Below are 27,117 nucleotides of genomic sequence, written 5' to 3' on the forward strand. Positions count from 1 at the left end.
GGACAGGTCTTCGTCTCGTTCCCCTCCCCGCAAGCGCAGACCAGCACGCTCGCCGGAGGAGGGGCGGTTCCCGGACAGGTCTAAGTACTCTTTCCTTTCAGCCCCACAGGCGAACCCGCATTTGTCGTCTCCTCCTAGGGATCGTACGATCCCCTTCCCTCCAGAGGGAGTGTCTGACAGCGCGACTGTCAGCCAGCAGCCCTGGTTCGGCACCCTAGTCAGAGCTCTTGTGCAGGCGATTAAGCCCGCCCTCTCTGACGGGGGTCACAAACCAGCGGCAGCTTCCTCCCCCCCTGAAGAAGAAGAGAGTAGTCTCTCCCGTGGAAACACCTCCAAGGCCTATTTTCTCTCCTCGCAGGTCCTTGCGCAAAGCTCCTTCCCCCCCCCCCCCCCCCCCAAGACTTTCTCTCCCTACCCTGCGGATGAGGATTACCCATCCTCAGGTGAGTCGGATGAGCCGGACCATTCCCCCATCGCACCAATGGGGGAAGCCCCGCCTCTCCCTGAGAAGTCTTCTCGTCCAGGGGTGGAAAAGAGCCTGCCCCCTTCGTTGCTCGAGTTCTGTATCCCGCCCAGGAGGGAGCCTAAGGACTCTAAGACGATTCCTAAATCGTCAGCAAGGATCAGGCTGGAACCATCTAGACCCGCCGAGGATGTCCACGCGTTCCCTCAGGAAGAGCCACTGGGGACGGGAGACTTCGCTGCCAGTCCTTCAGGAGGAGAGCACCAGGAGTCAGAACACACTTTCTGGCAAGTCCTGACCCTCATGAGGAACCTCAACAGGATCCCAGACCCTGAGACTCCCCCTCGTGAAGGTAAGGACACGGTCCTAGACCGCGTCTATGGCACCCAGAAACCCTCTAGGGCCAGTGGAGCTTTGCCCTGGTCTCAGGGGATGAAGAGTGCCAGGGACAAGGTCGAGGGCCAGCTCTCTGAGCTTGCCTCCTCCAGCAGATCCAGTGCTGGTAACAAGCCCCTCCCGCCTCCTCGAGTCCATCAGAGGAGGTACTTTGAGATCCTTGAGGAGTCTTGTCTGAGTCTTCTGTTACACCACTCTGTGGAAGAACTCACAGGGGGAGTCCCTCTTGAGAGACTCTCCAACCGGCACGTGTCCTTCTCAGCCACTGAGATCTTGAGCCAAGAGAAGGTCACCAAGTGTGCCATGCAGGCAACTTCGTGGCTTGACATCTAGCTGGGGTCTCTGGGCATCCTGGTGCGGTCCGAGGACCTCTCCAAGGAAAGCACCAGGAAGGCGCTGGAGACTTTCTTACTCTCGGGCACACGGACCATTGAGTTTCTGGCCCACCAAGTCTCGAGCTTGTGGGCCAATACGATTCTCAAACGTCGGGACGCTGTGGCCAAGAGGTTCCACCAGAAGGTTCCCAGTTCGGAGGTTAGCAGGCTCAGACACTCTTCCGTGTTCGGTAAGAGTTTGTTTGAGCCTGAGGACGTGGAGCTCACCGTTGAGAGGTGGAGGAAGTCCAACCAGGATTCCCTCATCCATAGGGCCCTGACATCGAGGCCCTGCAAACCTCCAGCGGCCCAACAGCCCCGTCCAGCTAAGGAAACGAAGAAGACTACTGCAGGGAAGCCAAAGGTGTCTAAGCCCTTTCCTGCCAAGAGCAGAAGGAGCAAGAAGTCCTCCAGGGGAGGCAAGAACCCTAGAGGTAACAGCCGAGGCCGTAAATGCTAGGGTTGGCTATCCTCCTGCATGTCCACCAGTGGGGGGATGCCTTCAAAGTTGCGCGACAAGGTGGCAGCAACTCGGGGCAGATGCCTGGACGATCTCCGTGATCACTCTAGATTATCGCATCCCGTTCACAGCCTCTCTACCTCCCCTGACAGCGAATCCAGTGTCGTTGAGCTCTTTTGCCATGGGATCGGCAAAAGGGCAAGCCCTTTGGGCAGAACTCCAGGCCATGTTGAAGAAAGAAGCTCTCCAGGAGGTCGTAGACGGGTCCCCAGGCTTCTACAGTCGACTCTTTCTTGTGAGAAAGGCGTCTGGAGGCTGGAGACCAGTCATCGACCTCTCAACCCTGAACAGGTTTGTCAAGCAGACTCCGTTCAGTATGGAGACGGCAGACACGGTCAGACTTGCGGTGAGACCACAAAAATTCATGTGTACACTAGACCTAAAGGACGCGTACTTCCAGATCCCAGTCCATCCGTCTTCAAGGAAGTACCTAAGATTCTGCCTAGACAACAAGATCTATCAGTTCAAGGTGCTGTGCTTTGGTCTCTCCACAGCCCCTCAGGTGTTCACCAGAGTATTCACCCTCATCTCTTCGTGGGCTCACAGGATCGGCATCCGTCTCCTTCGTTATCTGGACGACTGACTGATCCTAGCGGACTCGGAGGCAACCCTTCTTCGCCACCGAGATAAGCTCCTCGAAGTTTGCCAGGATCTAGGGATCATGGTAAATCTCGAGAAGTCCTCCCTGCAGCCCTCTCAGAAACTGGTATATCTATGCATGGTCATAGACACCAATCTCCACAAAACCTTCCCATCAGACGACAGGATAGCAAGGCTGAGGAAGGTCGCGAGACCTTTCCTCAATCGAGAAGAACTCCCAGCCCAATCGTGGCTTCGTCTCCTCGGCCACCTCTCCTCCCTGACCCGTCTCGTTCCCAATGGTCGCCTCAGAATGAGATCCCTCCAGTGGCAACTCAAGTCCCGGTGGAGTCAAGGCCACGACTCCCCGGACACTTTGATCCCTATGGGTCCTGCGGAACGGACGGACCTCCGGTGGTGGGTGGCGGACGAGAACCTACAAAAGGGAGTGGATCTTCTCGTCCCTCCCCCAGATTTGATGCTGTTTTCGGACACATCAAACAAAGGGTGGAGGGCCCACGTTCTGAACCACAGGACCTCAGGCCTGTGGTCAGAATCAGAAAGGTACCTTCACATAAACCTGCTAGAAATGAAGGCCGTCTTCCTGGCCCTTCAGAAGTTCAACTAAGTCCTGGCGGGCCACTCTGTGGTGGTGATGAGCGACAACACCATGGTGGTGGCTTATATCAACAAGCAGGGAGGTACCTTTTCAGAACAGGTATCCCATCTTGCAGTAGAGATCCTGAGATGGTCCGAAGTCCACTCGATCTCACTAGCGGCTCGCTTCATTCCAGGCAAAAGGAATGTGTTCGCCAACAGTCTGAGCAGAGCGATGCAGATAGTGAGTACCGAGTGGTCTTTGGATCCTCAGATAGCCAACAAAGTCCTGACTTTGTGGGGTTCCCCGACGGTGGATCTGTTCGCTACAGCGCTGAATTACAAGCTCCCGCTGTACTGCTCCCCAGTCCCAGACCCCAAGGCTCTCTGGCAGGATGCCTTCCAACAACGGTGGGACAACGTCGATGTGTACGCCTTTCCCCCGTTCTATCTGATGAGGAGGGTACTCAACAAGACCAGAATATCGGTAAACCATGCTCCCTTGTGTTCCTAGTATTAAGATGTAATACTGTCATGTCCCCATACCCTGACGAGGTGGTATTGGGAGAGTCCTAGCCTAGATTTCCATCTGAAGAACTCCAGGTCAACTTCCTAGGACGAGTCACTTCTCACCTTCACACACAGCTTACGTAGGCCGCAGCAGTTTCACAGCTGCCAGCGAGGAGTAGGGACTTCTTACTTCTCGAGTACCTACACACTCGAATTTGGGGTTCCCGGCCAAGCCAAAGCCAGTATGGCAGGGGACTTACCGCCCTTCCTAAGGGTTACGTCACCCCATGTAAATAGCGTGGTTTGTATTTCAGTTATGGAACAAATGACAAATTCGTAGATAATTTGTATTTTTCCTAACTATACAAACCTTAGCTATTTACAGTTATGTGCCCGCCAGCCCTGTCCCCCAAGATAAGTCCTACCTCTAAGCAAAGTGAAGCATTCACCGGTGTGTGTGAGGGGGGGGTAGCTAGCTACCCCTACCTACCCCCCGCTAACTAGCGACGGGGTAGTAAACCCTCGTTAAAACTTTTATGGCTCGTCATTCAGCTACGCCGAAGTAATTACCCCCATGTAAATAGCTAAGGTTTGTATAGTTAGGAAAAATACAAATTATCTACGAATTTGTCATATTTTCAATTCCCAATTTATTCTTATCATCAAAGCCGGGCCACCATTGTAAATTTGTAATCATCAGCCAAGTGACCAATCAGCGCTCATTGCGACACCAATTCTATCTTCCCTTTTAAACAGTTCTTTCATGTTTTTGTAATGGGAAGATTTTTCTCTGCCTCAATGGCAACTATTCCTACTATGAAGTCATTCATATTTGTTTTAATATACATGAAGAAGCTACATTACTGATAAATTGATATACGTTATGCAGTTGTCAACTATGGTAAGATAGTTAGAGTATTGCATGTTAAGGAAAAAACATCCTGTTTCGAATTGCCAAAAGAAATATGACAAATTCGTAGGTAATTTGTATTTTTCCTAACAATACAAATCTTAGCTATTTAATATGGGTAATTACTTTCGGCGTAGATGAAATGACGAGCCATTAGAATTTTAACGAGAGTTTACTACCCCACCATTAGTTAGCAGGGGGTAGGGAGGGTAGCTTGCTAACCCCCCCTCCCTCACACACACCTGTGCTGAGTACACTTTGCTTAGAGGTAGGACTTCACAGGGGATAGGGCTGGCGGGCACATAACTGTAAATAGCTAAGGTTTGTATACTGTAGTTAGGAAAAATACAAATTACCTACAAATTTGTCATTTGTTCCGTAACTGAAATACAAACCACGCTATTTAATATGGGTGACTCACCCCTTAGGAAGGGTGGTAAATCCCGGCCAGTACTGGCTTTTGGCTTTGCCGGGGAACTCAATATCTGAATGTGTCAGCACTCAACAATAAGGAGTCCCTGCACCTCGCTAGCACCTTGCTATGCAAGGGCTGCGGCCTACGTAAGCTGTGTGTGAAGGTTTGAAGAGTGACTCGTCCTAGGAAGTTGACGTGAAGTCCTTTAGATGGAAACTTTAGGCTAGGACTCTCCCAATACCACCTCGTCAGGGTATGGGGACGTGACAGTATCAACTTAATACTAGGAACACAAGGAAACATGGTTTACCTGCAGTGGTTTGAGGTCAGCTTGTGCAGAGAACCCAGGATGCTGCTTTCCCCAAGAGAGGGGAGGATGAAGAAAACAATAAGGGCCAGACATACCTTTTCATTCATGCAGACTAAGACCGGGTAACAATGCCCTCAACCCTCTGCTACTTGTCCATTAAGGAGCCTGAGATTTAAACCAGCTGTTGTACAGCCACCACAGGACCGATAGAGAACGTATCAAGTCTCCTGTGGGTCACGTCTTGCAGGTAGTGGGCTGTGAAGGTCGTCTGACGCCTCCACCCCCAGCTTGTAGAACCTGCGTCACTGAGAAGTTCTTTTTGAAGGCCAGGGACAGATGGATTACCTTCCGAATCCATGCCAAGATGGTATTATTAGTAACCCTCCTTCGTCTTCCCTGTGCTTACAAACAATGCCTGCACTTGGGGACGAACTGCAGCCGTTCTTTTAAGATATAGCCTCAGACAGACTCCTTACTGGGCACAGTAGGAAATGGTCTGGGTCATCTGTTACAGAACGAAGACTCAAAAACTGGAAAGAGTCGAACCTTGGGTCCGGCACTCCCGGATTCTGAGTCTTAGCAACAAACTCAGGGAAGAATCTGAACGTTACCTCCCCCCATCCCCTTGAATGGGCGATGTCATACGAGAGACCATGAAGTTCACTGACTCGCTTGGCTGACGCCAAAGCTAGCAGGAACACCGTCTTCCAAGTCAGGTGGCGATCTGAAGCCTGGCGTAATGGTTCGTAGGGAGGTCTCTAAGAGACCTGAGAACTCGAACCATGTTCCATGGAGGAGGTCTCACTTCCGACTGAGGGCAGGTAAGTTCATAACTTCGTATGAGTAGGGAAAGTTCCAGCGAAGAATAAATATCCACTCCTTTGAGCCTGAAGGCTAGACTTAAGGCTGAGTGATAGCCTTTCACTGCTGAGACTGAAAGGCGCATTTCTTCTCGCAAATACACGAAGAACTCCGCAATTGCTGGAATAGTGGCATCGAGTGGAGAGATACCCCTTCCACGACACCATCCACAGAAAACTCCATTTTGCCTGGTAGACCCCTGCGGATGACCTTCGCAGGTGTCCAGACATCCTGTTCGTAACTTGTTGCAAAAATCCTCTCTCTGCGAGGAGATGCTGGATAGTCTCCAGGCGTGAAGCCAAAGCGAAGCTACGGCTTTGTGAAAGATGTTGGCGTGTGGTTGTTCGAGTAGCTCGTGTCGTGGAGGGAGTTCTCTCGGAAGTTCCGTTAGGAGTTGCAGAAGGTCCGGAAACCATTCCGCATGATGCCATATCGGAGCTATTAGAGTCATCGAGAGATTGACTGATATTCTGGTCTTGTTGAGAACCCTTCTCATCAGACAGAACAGGGGAAAGGCGTAAACGTCGATGTTGTCCCACCGTTGTTGAAAGGCATCTTGCCAGAGTGCCTTGGGATCCGGGACTGGGGAGCAGTACAGCGGAAGCTTGAAGTTCAACGCTGTAGCGAACAGATCCACAGTCGGGGAACCCCACAAAGTCAGGACTTTGTTGGCTACTAGATGATCCAAAGACCACTCGGTACTCACTATCTGAGACGCTCTGCTCAGATTGTCGGCGAGCACATTCCCCTTGCCTGGAATGAAGCGAGCCGATAGTGGAATTGACTGGACTTCGGTCCATCTCAGTATCTCTACTGCGGGATGGGATAGCTGCTCTGAAAAGGTACCTCCCTGCTTGTTGATGTAAGCCACTACTGTGGTGTTGTCGCTCATCACCACCACAGAGTGACCTGCCAAGTATTGTTGGAACTGTTGAAGGGCCAGGAATACGGCCTTCATTTCTAGCAGATTTATATGGAGGCACTTTTCTGATTCTGACCACAGGCCTGAAGTCCTGCGGTGCAGAACGTGGGGCCCCCCAACCTTTCTGTGAAGCAGCATCAAATCCGGGGGGAGGACGAGAAGATCCACTCGCTTTCCTAGGTTCTCGTCTGTCACCCACCATTGAAGATCCGTCCGTTCTGCAGGACCCATCGGGATCATGACGTCCGGGGAATTATGTCCTTGATTACACCGGGACTTGAGTCGCCATTGCAGAGATCTCATTCTGAGGCGACCGTTGGGAACTAGACGGGCCAGGGATGAGAGGTGACCGAGGAGACGTAACCACGATTGGGCTGGGAGTTCTTCTCGTCTGAGGAAAGGACTCGCAACCTTCCTCAGCCTTGCTATCCTGTCGTCTGATGGGAAGGCTTTGTAGAGATTGGTGTCTATTATCATGCCTATATATGCCAGTCTTTGAGTAAGGAGCAGAGAAGACTTCTCGAGATTTACCAGGATCCCCAGATCTTGGCAAAGTCTCAGAAGTTCGTCTCGGTGTCGAAGAAGGGCTGACTCCGAGTCTGCTAGGATCAGCCAGTCGTCTAGATAACGGAGGAGACGGATGCCGATCCTGTGTGCCCACGATGATATCAGGATGAACACTCTGGTGAACACCTGAGGTGCTGTGGAGAGATCGAAACACAGCACCTTAGACTGGTAGATCTTGTTGTCTAGGCAGAATCTTAAGTACTTCCTTGAAGACGGATGGACTGGGATCTGGAAGTACGCGTCCTTCAGATCCAGTGAACACATGAAGTCTTGAGGTCTCACTGCAAGTCTGACCGTGTCTGCCGTCTCCATGCTGAACGGGGTCTGCTTGACAAACCTGTTCAGAGCTGAGATGTCGGTGACTGGTCTCCAGCCTCCAGACGCCTTCTTTACAAGAAAGAGTCGCCTGAAGAAGCCTGGGGACCAGTCGACGACCTCTTGGATAGTGCACTTCTTCAACATGGTCTCGACTTCTGCCCGAAGGGCTTGCCCCCTTGCCGATCCCATAGCAAGGGAGCTCAACGACACTGGATCCGCTGTCAGGGGAGGTAGAGATGTTATGAACGGGACGCGATATCCTTGACTGATTACGGAAATCGTCCAGGAATCGGCCCCGAGTTGCTGCCACCTGCTTGCGCAACTTTGCAGGCATCCCCCTACTGGTGGACATGCAGGGGGACAGCCAATCCTAGCGTTTGCGGCCTTGGCCACTCCCTCCCCTGGAGGACTTTTTGCCTTTCTTGTCTTTGACAGGAAAGGGCTTTGACACCGTTGTCTTCGCTGCCGTTGCCGGTTTCGTCGTCTTGGTAGGACGTGGTTGCTGGGTTGCTGGAGGTTTATAGGGCTTAGATGTTAAAGCCCTCTGTAGGAGAGAGTCCTGGTTGGACTTCCTCCACCTATCAGCTGCCTGCTCCACGTCCTTAGGCTCAAACAGATTTCTCCCCAAGATGGAAGAATGTCTGAGCCTGCTGATCTCGGTGTTGGGGACTTTCTGGTGGAACCTCTCAGACACCGCATCTCAACGCTTCAAGATGGTATTAGCTCACAAGTTCGAGACTTGGTGGGCTAGAAACTCGATGGTACGAGTGCCTGAGAGTAGAAATGTCTCCATGGCCTTCCTGCTACTTTCCTTGGACAGGTCCTCGGATCATAGCAGGATGCCTAGAGACCCTAGCCAGATGTCCAGCCACGCAGTTGTCTGCATGGCACACTTCGCTACCTTCTCCTGGCTGAGGATCTCCGTAGCCGAGAAAGCCACTTGCCGGATGGAGAGTCTCTCAAGAGGGACTCCCTTGGTAAGCTCTTCCAAAGAGTGGTGTAAGGGAAGAGCTAAACAAGTCTCCTCCATGATCTCGAAGTACCTCCTCTGATGGACACGAGGAGGCGGGAGGAGTTTGTTCCCGGCGCTGGACCGGCTGAAGGAGGCAAGCTCAGAGAGCTGGCCCTCAACCTTATCTCGGGCACTCTTAACCCCTTGGGACCAAGGCAAAGCCGCACTGGCCCTAGAGGGTTTCTGAATACCAAAGACTCGGTCCAGGACCGTGTCCTTGCCCTCACGAGGAGGAATCTCTGGGTCCAAGAACCAGTTGAGAGTCCTCATAAGGGTCAGAACCTGCCAGAAAGCGTGTTCTGACTCCTGAAGCTCCCCTCCTAAAGGGCTGGCAGCGAAGTCTCCTGTCCCAGAAGGCTCTTCTCAGGGGGGCTCGTGGACGTTCTCCGAGGGCTTGGCTGGCTCTGGTCTAATGATCGAGGATGACTTTGGAACTGTCTTGCAGTCCTTCGACTCCATCCTGGGAGGGCAGGACTCCAGAAGTGATGGTGGGAGGCTCTTCTCCTCCACCCCTACCCGAGAAGACTTCTCTGTGTGAGGTGGGGTTTCCTGCATTGGTGCGATGGGGGAACGCCTCACCTCATGGGACTACCCTGAGGACAGAAAATCCTCGTCTGAAGGGGAGGGAGAGAAAGTCTGGGGGGGGAGGGGGCCTTCCTCAAAGACTTCCGAGGAGTCAACTTCGCCCTTGGAGAAGTTACCACGCCCACTACTCCTCTCTTCCTCTTCAGGGGAGTCGAAACTGCCACTGATTTGTGTCCTAGTTCAGAGAGAACAGGCTTAAAAGCCTGTACAACCGCTCTGACGAGGGACCCAAACCAGTGCTGTCGACTGACAGCTGCGCTGTCAGAAACTCCCTCTGGAGGGAAGGGGATCGTTCGATCCCTACGAGGAGTTACCAAAGCAGGGTCGGCCTGAAAAGAAGAAGGCAAGTTCCTGGACCTATCTGGAGTTCTCCCTCCCTCCGGCGAGCACGCTGTTCTGCGCTTGCAGGGGGGGGGAAGCGATGACGGTGACCTAGCCGTGCGTCGTCCTACAACCTCACGCATGTGATCGCGTTGGAGATCGCGCTGGCACAATGGAATTCTGCCTAAATCGCGCTCGGGCGATTGCTCGCGCGCGTAGGCAATGGCAAGGGCGCGCATTGGCGCGTGGGCGAGCGATGGCGCGTGGGCGAGCAATGGCGCGTGGGCGAGCGATGGCGCGCGTGGGCGAACGATGGTGCGCAGGGGCGCGTTCTGGTGATAGAGGCGAGCGCGCAGCAAGCCGAATAAACACACGCCCGCGCGAAGGCGATTGTTCGCGCGCGCGGGCGCACAGGATCATGCTGAGCCCGTGAGGGTGAAAACGTTGGGCGTGCGCGCAGGGGAAATATCCCTTGCACGCGGGCGTGCATGAGGGCACACATCCTGAACAGCAACAGGCGGGAGCGCAGGGCGCGCGATGGATTGATTGATTTAAAGTTTTCAGGCATCCTGACATCTGAGGTCATTGACGCCGGTAACATTTAATTTATGTATACAAAAATAAAAGATAAAATAAAATAAAAAATAAAAGAGTATTCAATTAAAATCATAAAAATTGAATGTCATAAAAGTTAAATATTTTTCAAAAGACCTGCTTCTGAAAGAAATCCAAAAATGCCACTTGCATGGTAGGACACATCATTTCCAAGAATCTTGGCAAGGATGAACCTGCCACCCTCACCTCGAGCCCCAAACAAATATCTACTCCGCAAGTTGTTATAATTGGAGCATTCGGTCAACAAATGCCTTACTGTTAGAGGTACTACACAGTCGTCACAATACGGTTGCTGTTGGCCCTTCAGCAGAAACTCGTGTGTCAACCGAGTGTGACCAATACGGAGACGACAAAGAGACGTCTCCCATTTTCGGGGCATCATATTATACCTCCAAGGAGATATGTCATTTGTTATCTCTCGCATTTTATTGCCATCTTGACTATCCCATTGCTGTTGCCATTTATTGCAAACCAATTTCTTGATGTCAGGTAAGAAATCATCACAGGGAATGGGATACCTTCTTGGCAGCAACTCTGATGCAGCCTCCTTAGCCAGTGAATCTGCCTTCTCATTCCCGGACACACCTACATGTGCTGGAACCCAACAAAATTGAACTGTTATACCTCTCCGTCCAATAATGAAAAGCCATTCTAAAATCTTTAAAACTAGAGGGTTATTAGAATTAAAAACTTCCATAGCTTGAAGGACACTCCTTGCATCACTAAAAATTGTAAAATTACCCTCCTTCTCCAACGCTATTTTCTCAATAGCGGTTAATATGCCATACAGTTCGGCAGTAAATATGGAAGCGGTCAGAGGAAGTGCACCTCTACAATTAAAACCATTACTATGTACTCCAAATCCAACGCCAGCATCAGATTTGGAGCCATCAGTATAGATAAAAGTTGATCCTCTATGTTCTTTAACATGTTCATTAAAAAGAGACCTGGCTTCTATGTCTGACATATTCTTCTTATCTCCAATAAAATATTTACAAAAAGATATCTCTGGTAACTTCCATGGAGGCGTTGATGATACCTTGAATGGAAGTACCTTATTTCTAATTATATCCAGACTATTTAATAATCGTTTCACCCGAAAGCCATAAGGTTGAGGAGAATTTGGGTGCAACTCAAAGTATGATGCGTGTCTTACAAGGCTTGCAGTCTGAAAGGCTAGAGAGTTAGGGAGTCTTTGCAATCTAAACCAATACCGAAGAATGGAAGACATTCGGTAAAGGTCTAGAGGTAACTCTCCAGCATCAACAAGGAGACTTGGGATAGGCGAGGTTTTAAAAGCTCCAGTAGACAATCTAATACCTGCATGATGTATCGAATCTAATATTTTTAACCGGCTTGGGGTGGCTGAAGAATATACCTCACAACCATAACTAATTTTGGAAAAAATCAAGGCCTTGTATAATTTTAAAATAGTATTGCGGTCTGCCCCCCATGATGTATGGGACAATACTTTTAAGATATTCAGAGCTTCAACACATTTAGCTTTTAGCGCTTTTAGGTGAGAAACCCATGTAAGTCTACAGTCCAATATCAAACCTAAAAATTTGGTTTCCGATACACATAGTATCCGTTGACCTTTAATGTATATATCCGGGTCTGGATGTACTCCCCGGATACGACAAAAATGGACAATGGTAGTTTTACTTGTCGAGAACTTAAATCCATTCATGTCAGCCCACTGGATAATTTTATCAATAGAGAGTTGGATTTTTCTCTCAACCATTGCCATTCTAGTGCCAGCAAATTATATTGAGATATCATCCACAAATAATGTTGAGAGAACATCCTGGGGAATGGCTGAGGATATCCCATTAATTGCTAGTGCAAAAAGGGTTACACTCAGCACACTACCCTGAGGAACTCCTTCTTCCTGGCACTTACTCTCTGATAGAGTTTCCCCCACTCTCACTTGAAAAACTCTATGTGAAAGAAATGCCTGAATAAATAGTGGCAGCTCTCCTCTCAATCCCAATTCATGAATGGTTTTAAGAATACCATATCTCCATGTGGTATCATATGCCTTTTCAAGGTCAAAAATACTGTAACATGGTGCTGTTTGGAAGCAAAGGCTTCACAAATAGAAGACTCAAGTCGTATCAACACATCAGTCGTTGAGTGCATTTTTCGGAATCCACATTGAATCGGTGATAAAATACCTTTCTTTTCAAGGTACCATATCAGCCTTACATTGACCATCTTCTCCATGATTTTACATAAACAAGATGTCAATGCAATAGGATGATAGTTTGCTGCTAAAAACTTGTCTTTACCGGGTTTTAAAAAGGCTAAAATAATGGCTAGTTCCCAAACACTTGGGTAACTATGATCATGCCATATTCTATTAATAATGCTTAAAATAAATAGCTTTGTATTAAAATGTACATGTTTAATCATTGCATATGGAATTTCATCGGGTCCAGGGGCTGTATCGTTGCAATGAGCAAGTGCTGAATCAAATTCTCTTTCAGTGAAAGGAGAATTATACGACTCTTATCTTCTTGTTGCAAAATTTAAAATTTTCTTTTCTTCAGTGCTCCTATACTGGTGACCAGGGGCTCCTTCACACTTGCTGGATACATTTGAAAAATGATTAGCCAGGGCATTGCTAACTTCATTTGCTTCAGTTACATACTGGCCATTCACCTTCAACACTGATGGTGGGTTGGGGGTGAATTTGCCAGCTATCTTTTTTACTTTCCTCCACACAGAAGATGGTGGTGTTCTACTGTTAATGGAGGAAACAAAAGACATCCATGACTGGCGCCTTGCTTCTTTCATGGCACGACGAAACTGTGCTATACATTTCTTGTACATAGTTAAATTCTCATCAGTTCTGCATCTACGCAATCGTGTTAGAGATCTTCTTATGGCTCTGTGGAGTGCAGTTAGTTCTGAAGACCACCACGGGACTGGTCGTTGTTTGAATAACCCTGTTGTTTTGGGAATTGAATTGACTCCTGCTGTATGAAGAGTTCCATTCAGTAGGTCTATGGCATCATCAACACTTTCAAACTGTTCTGCTCTCCCTTCGAATTCACTTAGCTCGGAAAATTTAACCCAGTCTGCCTTGTCTAGATTCCAACGTGGCGATCTTTGCAAAGGCGGACCCTTGTTGGTGTTTATAATAATTGGTGCATGATCACTAGTATGCCAATCATCTAATGTCCTCCAATCAAAATCAAGAAGGCAGTTAGAGCTTGCAATTGAAAGGTCAATGCATGACAAAGTACCTGTCTGAACATGGAAGTGTGTGGGCTCTCCTGTATTAAGGAGTCCCACATCCTCATTCTCCACAATTGATGAGATAATATTGCCCCTTGTGTTTGCTAAAATATCAACCCATAAAGGATGTCTACCATTCATATCTCCCAGTAAGAGAAAAGGTTGAGGGAGTTGTTGAATGACCTCTGCTAAATCATCACATAAAATATTATCATTTGGAGGTAAGTACAGAGAGCATATTGTATATTTTCTCCCTATATCAATTTGTACAATAACTGCCTGCAGGGTTGTACGTATAGACATGGGTATTTGGGGAACATCTCGACGAATGTACATGAGACTTCCGCCATGGCTCCCTGCTTGTTGATTATATGGTGTTCTATAGCTAACATACTCTCGAGGACTAGGAGTGTTAGAATCAAGCATACTTTCCTGTAGACATACAATTATGGGGGAATGCTCATGAATTAGGAGCTTAAGTTCTTCATATTTCGCCCTCAAACCCTGACAGTTCCATTGCAAAATGGAGGAGAAAACTATGGATTATTTCTGGAAGACATCTTGGATGAGGTCTTCCCATTAGCAGTTTTTAATCTAACATTATTACCTGTAGGTTTCATCAGAGGTGGTCTTGTTATGTTATGGAGACTGCGCGCGATGGCACGTAGGTGAAGGGAGGCGTGCTGGCGAGCACCAACGAGCAGGGGAAGAGATTATCTTCCCCTTTGCGCCTAGATCTGAAGATTGTAGGCGCGCAGGTGGGCACTGGCGCGCAGGCGGGCGCTGGCGCGCAGGCGAGCGCTGGCGCGCAGGCGAGCTTAGTTCCTCCCTCGAAGGATGTTCGGAGGGGGGAACTAAGCCTTCAGCTACATCGGCAACATCAGGAGCAGAGGTTTGACCCAACTCATCAGAAGCCTCTGCCACAACGTCGATGATAGACAGAGGATCGACCTCTGCTAAAGTCGGCGACTGTTTGACAGCTGCTCCCAATTTGATCATGTCAAACAAGGCTTCCTTGGAGGGCAAACCCTGAAGCCCCAAGGAAACCCAAAGCTGTAACAAATCATGGTTAGAGACATTAACATAAGAATCAATATCCTTCCCCGGGGGAGGAGGAGGAGCTGCCTCGCTATGGGAGGCAACTCCATCTCCCAAACCCAGAGATCGGTCAACAGAACTACGGCCTACGCTACCACTCGACAGTTTCTCGGAAGAAACCGATCTAGTGGGAGCTTCGGAGGAGGTTTGGGGCATGGAAGAAGAAGCCTTGGGTTTTTCTCCTTTCAAAGAACTCTTCGAAGGAGAAATATGACAAATTCGGAGATAATTTGTATTTTTCCTAACCATACAAACCTTAGCTATTTACATTGATTGGGTTTACTTTCGGCGTAGTTGAAATTGACGAGCCAATAGATTTTAACGAGGGTTAACTACCCCCACGCTAGTTAGCGGGGGTAGGGGAAGGGGTAGCTTGCTACCCCTCCCCCCCCACACACTGGTGATTTGCTTCACTTCACTTAGAGGTAGGACTTGACTTGGGGGACAGGGCTGGCGGGCAAATTGTGTAAATAGCTAAGGTTTGTATGGTTAGGAAAAATGTTATTTTGATTATAAAATAAATTTTTGAATATACTTACCCAGTGATTATAATAGCTGCAACTCTGTTGCTCGACAGAAAACTCTAAGGTAAAATTCGCCAGCGATCGCTACACAGGTTGCGGGTGTGCCCAACAGCGCCATCTGTCGTCCAGATACCCAGTACTCAATGTAAACAAAGAACTCAATTTTCTCCTCATTCCACTGCGTCTCTATTGGGGAGGAAGGGAGGGTCCTTTAATTTATAATCACCGGGTAAGTATATTCAAAAATTTATTTTATAATCAAAATAACATTTTTCAATATTTAACTTAGCCGGTGATTATAATAGCTGATTCACACCCAGGGGGGTGGGTAGAGACCAGCAAAATATGTTTACATTATTATGAGCTAAGAATTTTTATTTCATTTTAGAAGTTATCAAAATAACAAAAACAAAATAAATAGGTACCTGGTAAGGAAGTCGACTTGAACAATTACTCTGCCTTTTTAAGTACGTCTTCCTTACGGAGCCTCGCGATCCTCTTAGGATGCTGATCGACCCCTAGGATCTGAAGTATCAAGGGTTGCAACCCATACAACAGGACCTCATCAAAACCCCTAATCTAGGCGCTTCTCAAGAAATGACTTTGACCACCCGCCAAATCAACCAGGATGCGAAAGGCTTCTTAGCCTTCCGGACAACCCAAAAACAACAATAAAAACATTTCAAGAGAAAGATTAAAAAGGTTATGGAATTAGGGAATTGTAGTGGTTGAGCCCTCACCCACTACTGCACTCGCTGCTACGAATGGTCCCAGAGTGTAGCAGTCCTCGTAAAGAGACTGGACATCCTTAAGATAAAAAGACGCGAACACTGACTTGCTTCTCCAATAGGTTGCGTCCATTATACTTCGCAGAGATCTATTTTGTTTAAAGGCCACGGAAGTTGCGACAGCTCTAACTTCGTGTGTCCTTACCTTCAGCAAAGCTTGGTCTTCCTGACTCAGATGGGAATGAGCTTCTCGTATTAACAGTCTGATAAAATAGGATAAAGCATTCTTTGACATAGGCAAAGATGGTTTCTTAACTGAACACCATAAAGCTTCAGACAGGCCTGGTAAAGGTTTAGTTCGTTTTAAATAGAACTTAAGAGCTCTCACAGGGCATAAGACTCTTTCTAGTTCATTTCCAACCATATTCGATAAGCTTGGAATATCGAACGATTTCGGCCAAGGTCGAGAAGGCAGCTCATTTTTGGCTAGAAAACCAAGTTGTAGAGAACATGTAGCCGTTTCAGATGAAAATCCGATGTTCTTGCTGAAGGCATGAATCTCACTGACTCTTTTTAGCTGTGGCTAAGCATACCAGGAAAAGTGTCTTTAAGGTGAGATCTTTTAGGGAGGCTGATTGTAGTGGCTCGAACCTGTCTGACATGAGGAATCTTAGTACCACGTCTAAATTCCAACCAGGTGTAACCAAACGACGCTCCTTCGTGGTCTCAAAAGACTTAAGGAGGTCCTGTAGATCTTTATTGTTGGAAAGATCTAAGCCTCTGTGACGGAAGACTGATGCCAAAATGCTTCTGTAACCCTTGATAGTGGGAGCTGAAAGAGATCGTTCTTTCCTCAGGTATAAGAGGAAGTCAGCTATTTGAGTTACAGAGGTACTGGTCGAGGATACAGATACTGACTTGCACCAGTTTCGGAAGACTTCCCACTTCGATTGGTAGACTCTAAGGGTGGATGTTCTCCTTGCTCTAGCAATCGCTCTGGCTGCCTCCTTCGAAAAGCCTCTAGCTCTCGAGAGTCTTTCGATAGTCTGAAGGCAGTCAGACGAAGAGCGTGGAGGCCTTGGTGTACCTTCTTTACGTGTGGCTGACGTAGAAGGTCCACCCTTAGAGGAAGACTTCTGGGAACGTCTACTAGCCATCGAAGTACCTCGGTGAACCATTCTCTCGCGGGCCAGAGGGGAGCAACTAGCGTCAACCTTGTCCCTTCGTGAGAGGCGAACTTCTGCAGTACCTTGTTGACAATCTTGAACGGAGGGAATGCATATAGGTCTAGATGTGACCAATCTAGGAGAAAGGCATCTATATGAACTGCTGCTGGGTCCGGGATTGGGGAGCAATATATTGGGAGCCTCTTGGTCATCGAGGTTGCGAAGAGATCTATGGTTGGCTGGCCCCAGGTGGCCCAAAGTCTCTTGCATACATCCTTGTGGAGGGTCCATTCTGTTGGAATGATTTGTCCCTTCCGACTGAGACAATCTGCCATGACATTCAAGTTGCCTTGGATGAACCTCGTTACTAGTGAAATGTTTAGACCTTTTGACCAGGTGAGGAGGTCCCTTGCGATCTCGTACAACGTCAGTGAGTGGGTCCCTCCTTGCTTGGAGATGTACGCCAAAGCCGTGGTGTTGTCCGAGTTCACCTCCACCACTTTGCCTTGAAGGAGAGACTTGAAGCTTTTCACGGCCAGATGTACTGCCAGTAGCTCCTTGCAGTTGATATGCATTGTCCTTAGACTCGAGTTCCATATTCCCGAGCATTCCCGACCGTCTAATGTCGCGCCCCCGCCTACGTCCGATGCGTCCGAGAAGAGAACGTGGTTGGGAGTCTGAACAGCCAGGGGCAGACCCTCTCTGAGGCTGATACTGTCCTTCCACCATGTCAGGCAAGACTTCATCTTCTCGGAAATGGGGATCGAGACCGCTTCTAGCGTCTTGTCCTTTTTCCAGTGAAATGCTAGGTGATATTGAAGAGGACGGAGGTGTAGTCTTCCTAATGACACGAACTTTTCCAGGGATGATAGCGTCCCTATCAGACTCATCCACTTCCTGACTGAACATCGTTCCTTCTTCAGCATGTTCTGGATGCATAACTGGGCTTGGCTTGTTCTGGGGGCCGACGGAAAAGCCCGAAAAGCTAGACTGTGAATCTCCATCCCTAAATATACAATAGTTTGGGATGGGACCACTTGTGACTTTTCCATATTGACAAGGAGACCCAATTCCTTGGTCAGATCTAGAGTCCACTTTAGATCCTTCAGACAGCGACGACTGGAAGAAGCTCTGAGAAGCCAGTCGTCCAAATAGAGGGAGGCTCGGATGTCCGCTAAATGAAGGAATTTGGCTACATTCCTCATCAGCCTCGTAAACACAAGAGGAGCTGTGCTTACGCCAAAGCACAGGGCTTGAAACTGGTAGACAACCTTTTCGAAAACGAATCTCAGAAAAGGTTGGGAGTCCGGGTGGATGGGGACGTGGAAGTAGGCGTCCCTTAGGTCTAACGAGACCATCCAGTCTTCCCTTCTGACCGCTGCTAGAACCGACTTTGTGGTCTCCATGGAGAACGTCTGCTTTATGACAAAGACATTCAGCGCACTGACGTCTAGCACCGGCCTCCACCCTTCTGTCTTCTTTGACACCAAGAAGAGACGGTTGTAGAATCCCGGGGTTTGATGGTCCAGGACTTTGACTACCGCTCCCTTCTCTAGTAAGAGAAACACTTCCTGTTTCAATCCTCGTCTCTTGTCTTCTTCTCTGTACCTGGGAGAGAGATCGATGGGAGACGTTGCTAGAGGGGGTTTTCGTACAAACGGGATCTTGTACCCCTCTCTGAGCAACTTCACAGATTGTGCATCTGCGCCTCTCTTTTCCCAGGTCTGCCAGAAGTTCTTGAGTCTGGCTCCCACTGCTGTCTGAAGCAGCTGGCAGTCAGACTCTGCCCTTAAAGGACTTGGTTCCTTTCTTCTTTCCACGTCTCCCTTCGGCACGAGCACCTCCTCTGCTGGAGGCTCTGCCACGAAAGGGTGGAATAAAACGGGACGCTGGAGTGTCCATCCTTGGTCTAGCTGACAAGGTAGGCAAAGGGGTGGCTTTGCGAGCAGAGGACGCAACAAGATTGTGAGTATCCTTCTGTATCAAAGAAGCGGCAATCTCCTTAATCAGGTCCTCTGGAAAAAGGCACTTGGAAAGAGGAGCAAACAGAAGTTTGGATCTCTGGCATGGTGTAACTCCAGCTGAAAGGAATAAGCATAGGTTCTCACGCTTCTTAAGGACTCCGGACACAAAAGATGCAGCAAGCTCATTAGACCCATCACGTACGGCCTTGTCCATGCAGGACATAATGAGCAAGGAAGTCTCCTTCTCTGTCGGAGAGATCTTTCTGCTTAGAGCTCCTAGACACCAGTCTAAAAAGTTAAAAAACTTGAAGGCTCTAAATATACCTTTCAAAAGGTGGTCCAGGTCCGAAGATGACCAACATATCTTTGAGCGTCTCATGGCTAGGCGGCGGGGAGAGTCTACAAGACTTGAGAAGTCGCCCTGGGCAGAGGCAGGAACTCCCAAGCCGAGAACTTCTCCCGTGGCATACCAGACGCTCTATCTAGAAGAGAGTCTAGCAGGGGGAAACGTAAAGGCTGTCTTCCCTAAACTCTTTTTGGACTGCAGCCATTCTCCTATCACTCGTAAAGCTCTCTTGGACGAGCGTGCGAGGACGAGTCTAGTAAAGGCAGGAGTGGTTGACGGCATGCCTAACACAAACTCTGATGGAGGAGAGCGCGGAGCCACAGACACAAACTGGTCCGGAAACATCTCTTTGAACAGGGCCAAAACTTTCCTAAAGTCCAAAGAGGGTTGCGTAGACTTAGGCTCGTCCAGTTCTGAATGTGATTCATCTACGTGTGCAGCACCATCATCATCAGAAAGTCCCTCATCCGAGAACTGATGAGGGAATGGCAACGGAGTGGGTAACGGCTGGTTAGCTGAGTCCGGTCGCACGGGTGCATGCGTGACTGAGCCGGACGCAACGTCATGGAACTGCTGCCCAGTCTGTGAGCTGGCAACAACCATAGCAGCGCGGGGACGCACAGCGTCTACTCCAGACTGTCTAGACTGATGTGGGTGAGCAGAGGCAACCACACTGGGTTGCGGAGGTTGACGCACCGCGTCAAAACAAAACAACTCTGACGGTTGTTGAACCTCACGAACGTCAACGGATACCTCCGTGCGTCGCTGAACGTCAACATGCGGCTGGCAGATCACACTGGAACGCATGGGTGGCGGAACTCTCTCAACTGGAGTGCGTGAGAAGGTTACCTCAGCGTCCCCAGGACGCACAACCGATCGTGTGGGTGGTTGTAGGCAAGGAGCTGCACTAGCTGGTGCGGCAGCAACCTTCTCCGCACGAAAGTCCTGCATAAGCGACGTTAGCTGAGACTGCATGTCTTGCAGTAAAGACCACTTAGGGTCTACAGGAGCAGGTGCGGCGACAGACGGTGTAACTGTCTGAAGCGGTACCGCTTTGCCTCTCTTAGGAGGTGAGCAGTCATCGGATGACTGCAGCGAGTCCGAACTGACCCAGTGGCTACAGCTGGGCCGTTGGACTTGTGCGGAAGGGACCGACTTGCGTTTTAACGGTCGTGAGACCTTGGTCCATTGTTTCTTGCGAGAAACACCTTCCGAAGACGAGGTATAAATGGGCTCTCTCGTCTTTGTTAGGCAGGGGCGATCTTGGGTAGATACGCCCGATACCACGGAGGGAAACGTCTGTTCGCTGATTAAAGCCTCTCGAACCCATTTGTCGTACGACATTGCTTCTCCCCTGGACTTGGGAGCTTGCAAGAGGTCCCGGACTAGGAGGACAACAGGCACGAACAGACGAACCCTCAAGCGCAACACTATCCACAACACTATCACTCACTTTAACACTTCCCACTGCACTTTTACACTTCAGCTCCTTCACATCCGCCATGAGCTGATTACGGTCACTAGCCAGGGACTCAACTCTCTCACCCAGAGCTTGGATGGCACGCATCATATCAGCCATCGAAGGTTCCTGAGTGCCAGAAGGGGGATTAGGAGCAACCACTACAGGGGAAGGAATAGGTTGTGGGGCATGAGGAGAGAAAATGTCAATAGAACGAGAGGAACTTCTCCTAACTCTATCTCTCTCTAGCCTATGTGTATACTTTTGGAATTCGATAAAATCGAATTCCGAAAGCCCAACGCACTCCTCACATCGATCTTCCAATTGACAGGTTTTATCCCGACAATTGGAACAAACAGTGTGAGGGTCGATAGAGGCCTTCGGAAGACGCCTTGAACAGTCCCTAGCATTGCACTTCCTAAATTTTGGGACTTGTGAAGGGTCAGCCATTTTGAATTGGTCAAAGGGGAATTCAAAAACTATCAAAAAGTCATCAACAAAGAATCCGTAATCAAAAAGAGTTCAAGGATTTGTGAAGAGAAAGCCTGCACAGCGAAAGCTCAAAACTAGAATAATGTATTTCACCAATTAGTTGTGAAAACAAATCCAGTTTAGCAACAGCGAATAAGTACGTCTTGTCGGTAGCACGACAGAGAGAAAATTGAGTTCTTTGTTTACATTGAGTACTGGGTATCTGGACGACAGATGGCGCTGTTGGGCACACCCGCAACCTGTGTAGCGATCGCTGGCGAATTTTACCTTAGAATTTTCTGTCGAGCAACAGAGTTGCAGCTATTATAATCACCGGCTAAGTTAAATATTGAAAAATACAAATTATCTCCGAATTTGTCATTTGTTCCGTAACCGAAATACAAATCAAGCTATTTACATTGGGTGACTTACCCCTTAGGAAGGGTGGAAAGTCCCCAGCCTTACTGACTTTGGCTTTACCCGGGGACTCCGACTCCAAGTGAGTAGCACTCGAGAAAGGGAATCCCTGCACCTCACAAGTTCCTCGCTTTGCAAGGAACGTGTGGCCTACATAAGTTGTGTGTGGAGGAAAAAGCGTGACTCGTCCTATGAAGTTGACCTTGAGACCTTTAGATAGGAATCCAGGATAGGACGTTCCCAATACCACCTCGTCAGGGTATGGGGGACGCGACAGTATTAAGCTTAATACTTGGAGCACAAGGAAGCATGGTTTACCTGCAGAGGTTGAGGTCAGCTATGCGGAGACCAGGATGATGCTTCCCCAAGAGAGGGGAGGATGAAGAAAGAAGTAAGGGCCAGACATACTCTTTCATTCACGCAGACTAAAACCAGGTAACAACACCCTCAACCTACTGCTACTTGTCCATAAAGGAGCCTGAGGCTAGACCAGCTGTTGTGCAGCCACCACAGGGCTGATAGAAAAAGTATCGAGGCTCCTGTGGGTCACGTCCTGCAGGTAGTGGGCTGTGAAGGTCGTCTGACGCTGCTTCCAGACCCCAGCTTGAAGTACCTGCGTCACAGAGAAGTTTCTCTTGAAGGCCAGGGACGTAGCGATGCTCCTGACGCCGTGTGCCCTATGGCGACGTGACGGAGGAGGGTCCGGATTCAATGCATGATGGATAACCCTTCGAATCCAAGCCGAGATGGTGTTCTTGGTGACCCTCCTCTTCGTCCTGCCTGTGCTAACAAACAATGCTTGCACCTGAGGACGAACTGCAGCTGTTCTCTTCAAGTAACACCTCAGACTCCTCACTGGACATAATAGCAGCTGGTCTGGGTCGCTTGTTACAGAACGGAGACTCGCGACCCTGAAAGAGTCGAACCGTGGGTCTAGCACTCCAGGGTTCTGAGTCTTGGCAACAAACTCAGGGACGAACCTGAACGTTACCTCCCCCCATCCCCTTGAATGGGCGACGTCTTATGAGAGACCATGAAGTTCACTTACTCGTTTGGCAGAGGCCAAAGCGAGCAGGAAAGCCGTCTTCCAAGACAGGTGGCGATCAGAGGCCTGGCGTAATGGTTCGAAGGGAGGTCTCTTAAGAGCCCTGAGAACCCGAACCACGTTCCAAGGAGGAGGTCTCACTTCCGACTGAGGGCAGGTAAGCTCATAGCTACGTATGAGTAGAGAGAGTTCCAGCGAGGAAGAAATGTCCACTCCTTTCAGCCTAAAAGCCAAGCTTAAGCTGAGCGATAGCCTTTAACCGCTGAGACCGAAAGGCGCATTTCCTCCCGCAAATAAACGAGAGACTCCGCTATTGCTGGAATAGTGGCATCGAGTGGAGAGATACCCCTCCCACGACACCAACCACAGAAGACTCTCCACTTTGCCTGGTAGACTAACTCAGAGGACTTTCGCAGGTGCCGAGACATTCTCTCTGCAACCTGTTGCGAAAAGCCTCTCTCCGTGAGGAGACGCTGGACAGTCTCCAGGCGTGAAGCCGAAGCGAGGCTACGGCTTTGTAGAAGATGTTGCAATGTGGTTGTCTGAGTAGCTCGTGTCGTGGGGGAAGTTCTCTCGGGAGCTCCGTAAGGAGCTGCAGAAGGTCCGGGAACCATTCCGCGTGATGCCATAGCGGAGCTATCAGAGTCATCGACAAGTTGACCGATAGTCTGGTACTGTTGAGCACCCTTCTCATCAGACAGAACGGTGGGAAGGCGTACATGTCGATGTTGTCCCACCGTTGCCAGAGTGCCTTGGGGTCTGGTACTGGGGAGCAGTACAGGGGCAGTTTGAAATTCAAAGCTGTCGCAAACAGATCCACGGTCGGGGAACCCCACAAAGTCAGGACTTTGTTGGCTATCTGAGGATCCAAAGACCACTCGGTACTCACTATCTGCGAAGCCCTGCTCAGACTGTCAGCGAGCACATTCCTCTTGCCTTGAATGAAGCGAGCTGATAGTGTTATCAAGTGGACTTCGGTCCACCTCAGAATCTCTACTGCAAGATGGGATAGCTGCTGCGAAAAAGTACCTCCCTGCTTGTTGATATAAGCCACTACCGTGGTGTTGTCGCTCATCACCACCATGGAGTATCCCGCCAGGGTCCGTTGGAACTGTTGAACCACCACGGAGTATCCCGCCAGGGTCCGTTGGAACTGTTGAAGAGCCAGGAAAACGGCCTTCATTTCTAGCAGGTTGATGTGCAGGTACTTTTCTGATTCTGACCAAAGGCCTGAGGTCCTCTGGTTCAGAATGTGCGCCCCCCACCCTTCTTTTGACGCATCCGAAAACAGTGTCCATTCCGGGGGGAGGACGAGAAGATCCACTCCCTTTCGCAGGTTCTCGTCGACCAGCCACCACCGCAGGTCCGCCTGTTCCGAAGATCCTATCGGGACCAGGAAGTCCAGGGAATCGGATCCTTGATTCCACCGGGACTTGAGCCGCCACAGCAGGAATCTCATCCTGAGACGGCCGTTTGGAACCAGACGGGCCAGGGAGGACAGTTGACCTAAGAGACACAACCACGATTGGGCAGGAAGCTCCTCTCGCCTGAGGAAGGGTTCCGCCACCCTCCTCAGCCTTGCTATCCTGTCGTCTGATGGAAAGGCTTTGTGGAGATTGGTGTCTAACAACATGCCTAGCTAGATAAACCAGTCGTTGGGACGCCTGCAGAGAGGACTTCTCGAAATTTACCACGATCCCCAGATCCTGGCAAAGTCCCAGAAGCCTGTCTCGGTGTCGAAGAAGGGTCGACTCCGAGTCTGCTAGGATCAGCCAGTCGTCCAGATAATGGAGGAGACGGATGCCATTCCTGTGCCCTCAAGACGAAATCAGGGTAAACACTCTGGTGAACACCTGAGGTGCTGTGGAGAGACCGAAGCACAGCACCTTGAACTGGTAGGTCTTGCTGTCTAGGCTGAATCTCAAGTACTTCTAGGAAGACGGATGGATTGGGATCTGGAAGTACGTGTCCTTCAGATCCAGTGTGCACATGAAGTCTTGTGGTCTCACCGCAAGTCTGACCGTGTCCGCTGTCTCCATGCTGAACGGAGTTTGCTTGACAAACTTGTTCAGAGCTGAGAGGTCGATGACGGGTCTCCAGCCTCCAGACGCCTTCTTTACAAGAAAGAGTCGACTGAAGAAACCTGGGGAGCCGTCGACGACCTCCTGGAGAGCATCCTTCTTGAGCATGGTCTCGACTTCCGCCCGAAGGGCTAGCCCCTTTACCGATCCCATGGCATAGGAGCTCAACGACACTGGATTCGCTGTCAGGGGAGGTTAAGATGGCGTGAATGGGACACGATACCCTTGGCCGATCACGGAGACCGTCCAAGCGTCAGCCCCATGTTGATGCCACCTGTGCATCCCCCCACAGGTGGACACGCGGGGGGACTGCCACTCCTAGCCTTTGCGGCCGCGGCCGCTCCCTCTAGGAGTCTTGCCTCCCCTGGAGGACTTACTGCCTCTCTTGTCCTTGGCAGGAAAGGGCTGGGGCTTAGACACCACTTTCTTAGCTGCTGGCGCCTGCTTCGGTGTCTTGCGAGGCTGTCGCTGATGTTGCTTCGGAGCTGGAGGCTTGTAGGGCCGAGATGCAAGGGCCCTTTGGAGAAGGGAGTCCTGGCTAGACCTCCTCCACCTCTCAGCTGTTCGTTCCATGTCTTGGGGCTCAAACAAATTCCCCCCAAGGAGGGAGGCGTGTCTGAGCCTGCAGACATCCACGGCGGGGATGGATCTTCTCAGTCACCGCATCACGACGCTTCAGCACCGAGTTGGCCCACAGGTTGGTAATCTGATGTGCTAGGAACTCGATGGAGCGAGTGCCCGAGAGGAGGAAGGTCTCCAGGGCCTTCCTATTGCTCTCCTTAGACAGATCCTCGGAGCGCAATAGGATGCCCAGAGAACCTAGCCAGACATCCAGCCACGAAGTGGCCTGCATGGCACACTTCGCGACCTTCTCATGGCTTAGGATCTCCGACGCCGAGAACGTCACCTGCCGGGCGGAGAGCTTCTCAAGAGGAACTCCCCTAGTAAGCTCTTCTACCGAATGGTGGAGGAAAAGAGCGAGGCTAGACTCCCCCATGATCTCAAAATACCTCCTCTGCTGGAGACGAGGAGGTGGGAGGAGTTTGTTCCCGGCAGAGGAACGACTGGAGGATGCGAGTACTGCGAGCTGAGCGTTGGCCCTGGCTCTGGCACTCTTCAGCCCCTGGGACCAGGGTAGAGCCGCGCTGGCCTTTGGGGGCTTCTAAGTTCCATAAACCTGATCCAGGACCGTGTCCTTGCCTTCACGGGGGGCGATCACAGGGTCCATGAACTCATTGAGCTGTCTCATCAGGCCCAAGACCTGCCAGAAGGCATGCTCAGACTCTTGCTGCCCTCCTCCCTGCGGACTGGCAGCTAAGTCTCCTGTCCCCGGAAGCTCTTCCTGGGGAGACACATGGACGTTCTCCCGGGGTCTGGCTGGTTCCTGACGAATACGTGAAGAAGACTTCGGCAACGTCTTGGAGTCCTTGGGTTCCCTCCTGGGCGGGATACAAGACTCCAGCAAAGAGGTCTGGTAGGCACGTTCCGCGCGAGACAATTCTCCTCCACGAGGAGGTGACTCCCCCCTTGGTGCCAAGGGGGAGACCGCTGCCTCACTGGACTCTCCCGAGGACGGAAAAGCCTCGTCTACGGGAGAAGAAGAAAACGACTGCGAAGGGGACGGGGCCTTCCTGACGGACCTCTTAGGAACCAACTTCTCCCTGGGAGAAGTCACCACGAAGTCCACTCCTCTCCTTCTCTTCAGCGGGGGCGAGGCCGTCGCTGGCTTGTGTCCTAGATCGGCGAGTGCCGGCTTCATAGCCTTCACTAACGCCCGCATCAGAGGACCAAACCAGGACTGCCGAGACACGTACACAGAGTCCGAAATTCCCGCTGGAGGGAAGGGGATCGGGCGACATCCCTTTGGCCCAAAGGGACCGGTGCCCGTCGGCTGACGAGATCAGAAGACTGCTGGCCGTCTACACAGGAAGTAGAAGGTCTGGAAGGCATGGGAGAACGTGAACGATCCCCGGAGAGGTCTAAGGACGTGGCTGCTACAGACTGCTTCTGGCGAGGAGAGTCCCCATCGGAGGACGGAGGAAGAGAAGACTCGAAAAGGCGCCTCTTGACACCCTTATAGGGAGACGGGAGGCCCTTGCGGCGAAGCGGACGATGAGCCTTACGGCGAAGGCGGCCAAGAGGGAGGTCGTCAGGATCATCAGTCCTCCGAAGAGGAGTCTCAGTCAGAGTGCTCCCCCAAGGGGGATACTTAGCTGCAGGAGAGCCCGTAGGACCCCCTTCCCCCTCCGAAAGATATACAGAACGGGGAGGAAAGCCTTCAGCAACGTCATCAACATCAG

General features: G+C 50.3%; 1 protein-coding gene across 1 annotated transcript in view; it reads right to left on the reverse strand.

The window, feature by feature from the left end:
- Positions 1-27,117, reverse strand: part of mRpL24 (mitochondrial ribosomal protein L24) — a 198,975-nt gene that overhangs the window by 144,007 nt on the left and 27,851 nt on the right. The window lies entirely within an intron of this gene.

This window comes from Palaemon carinicauda, chromosome 42 (assembly GCF_036898095.1).
Source record: "Palaemon carinicauda isolate YSFRI2023 chromosome 42, ASM3689809v2, whole genome shotgun sequence".
NCBI lineage: Eukaryota > Metazoa > Arthropoda > Malacostraca > Decapoda > Palaemonidae > Palaemon > Palaemon carinicauda.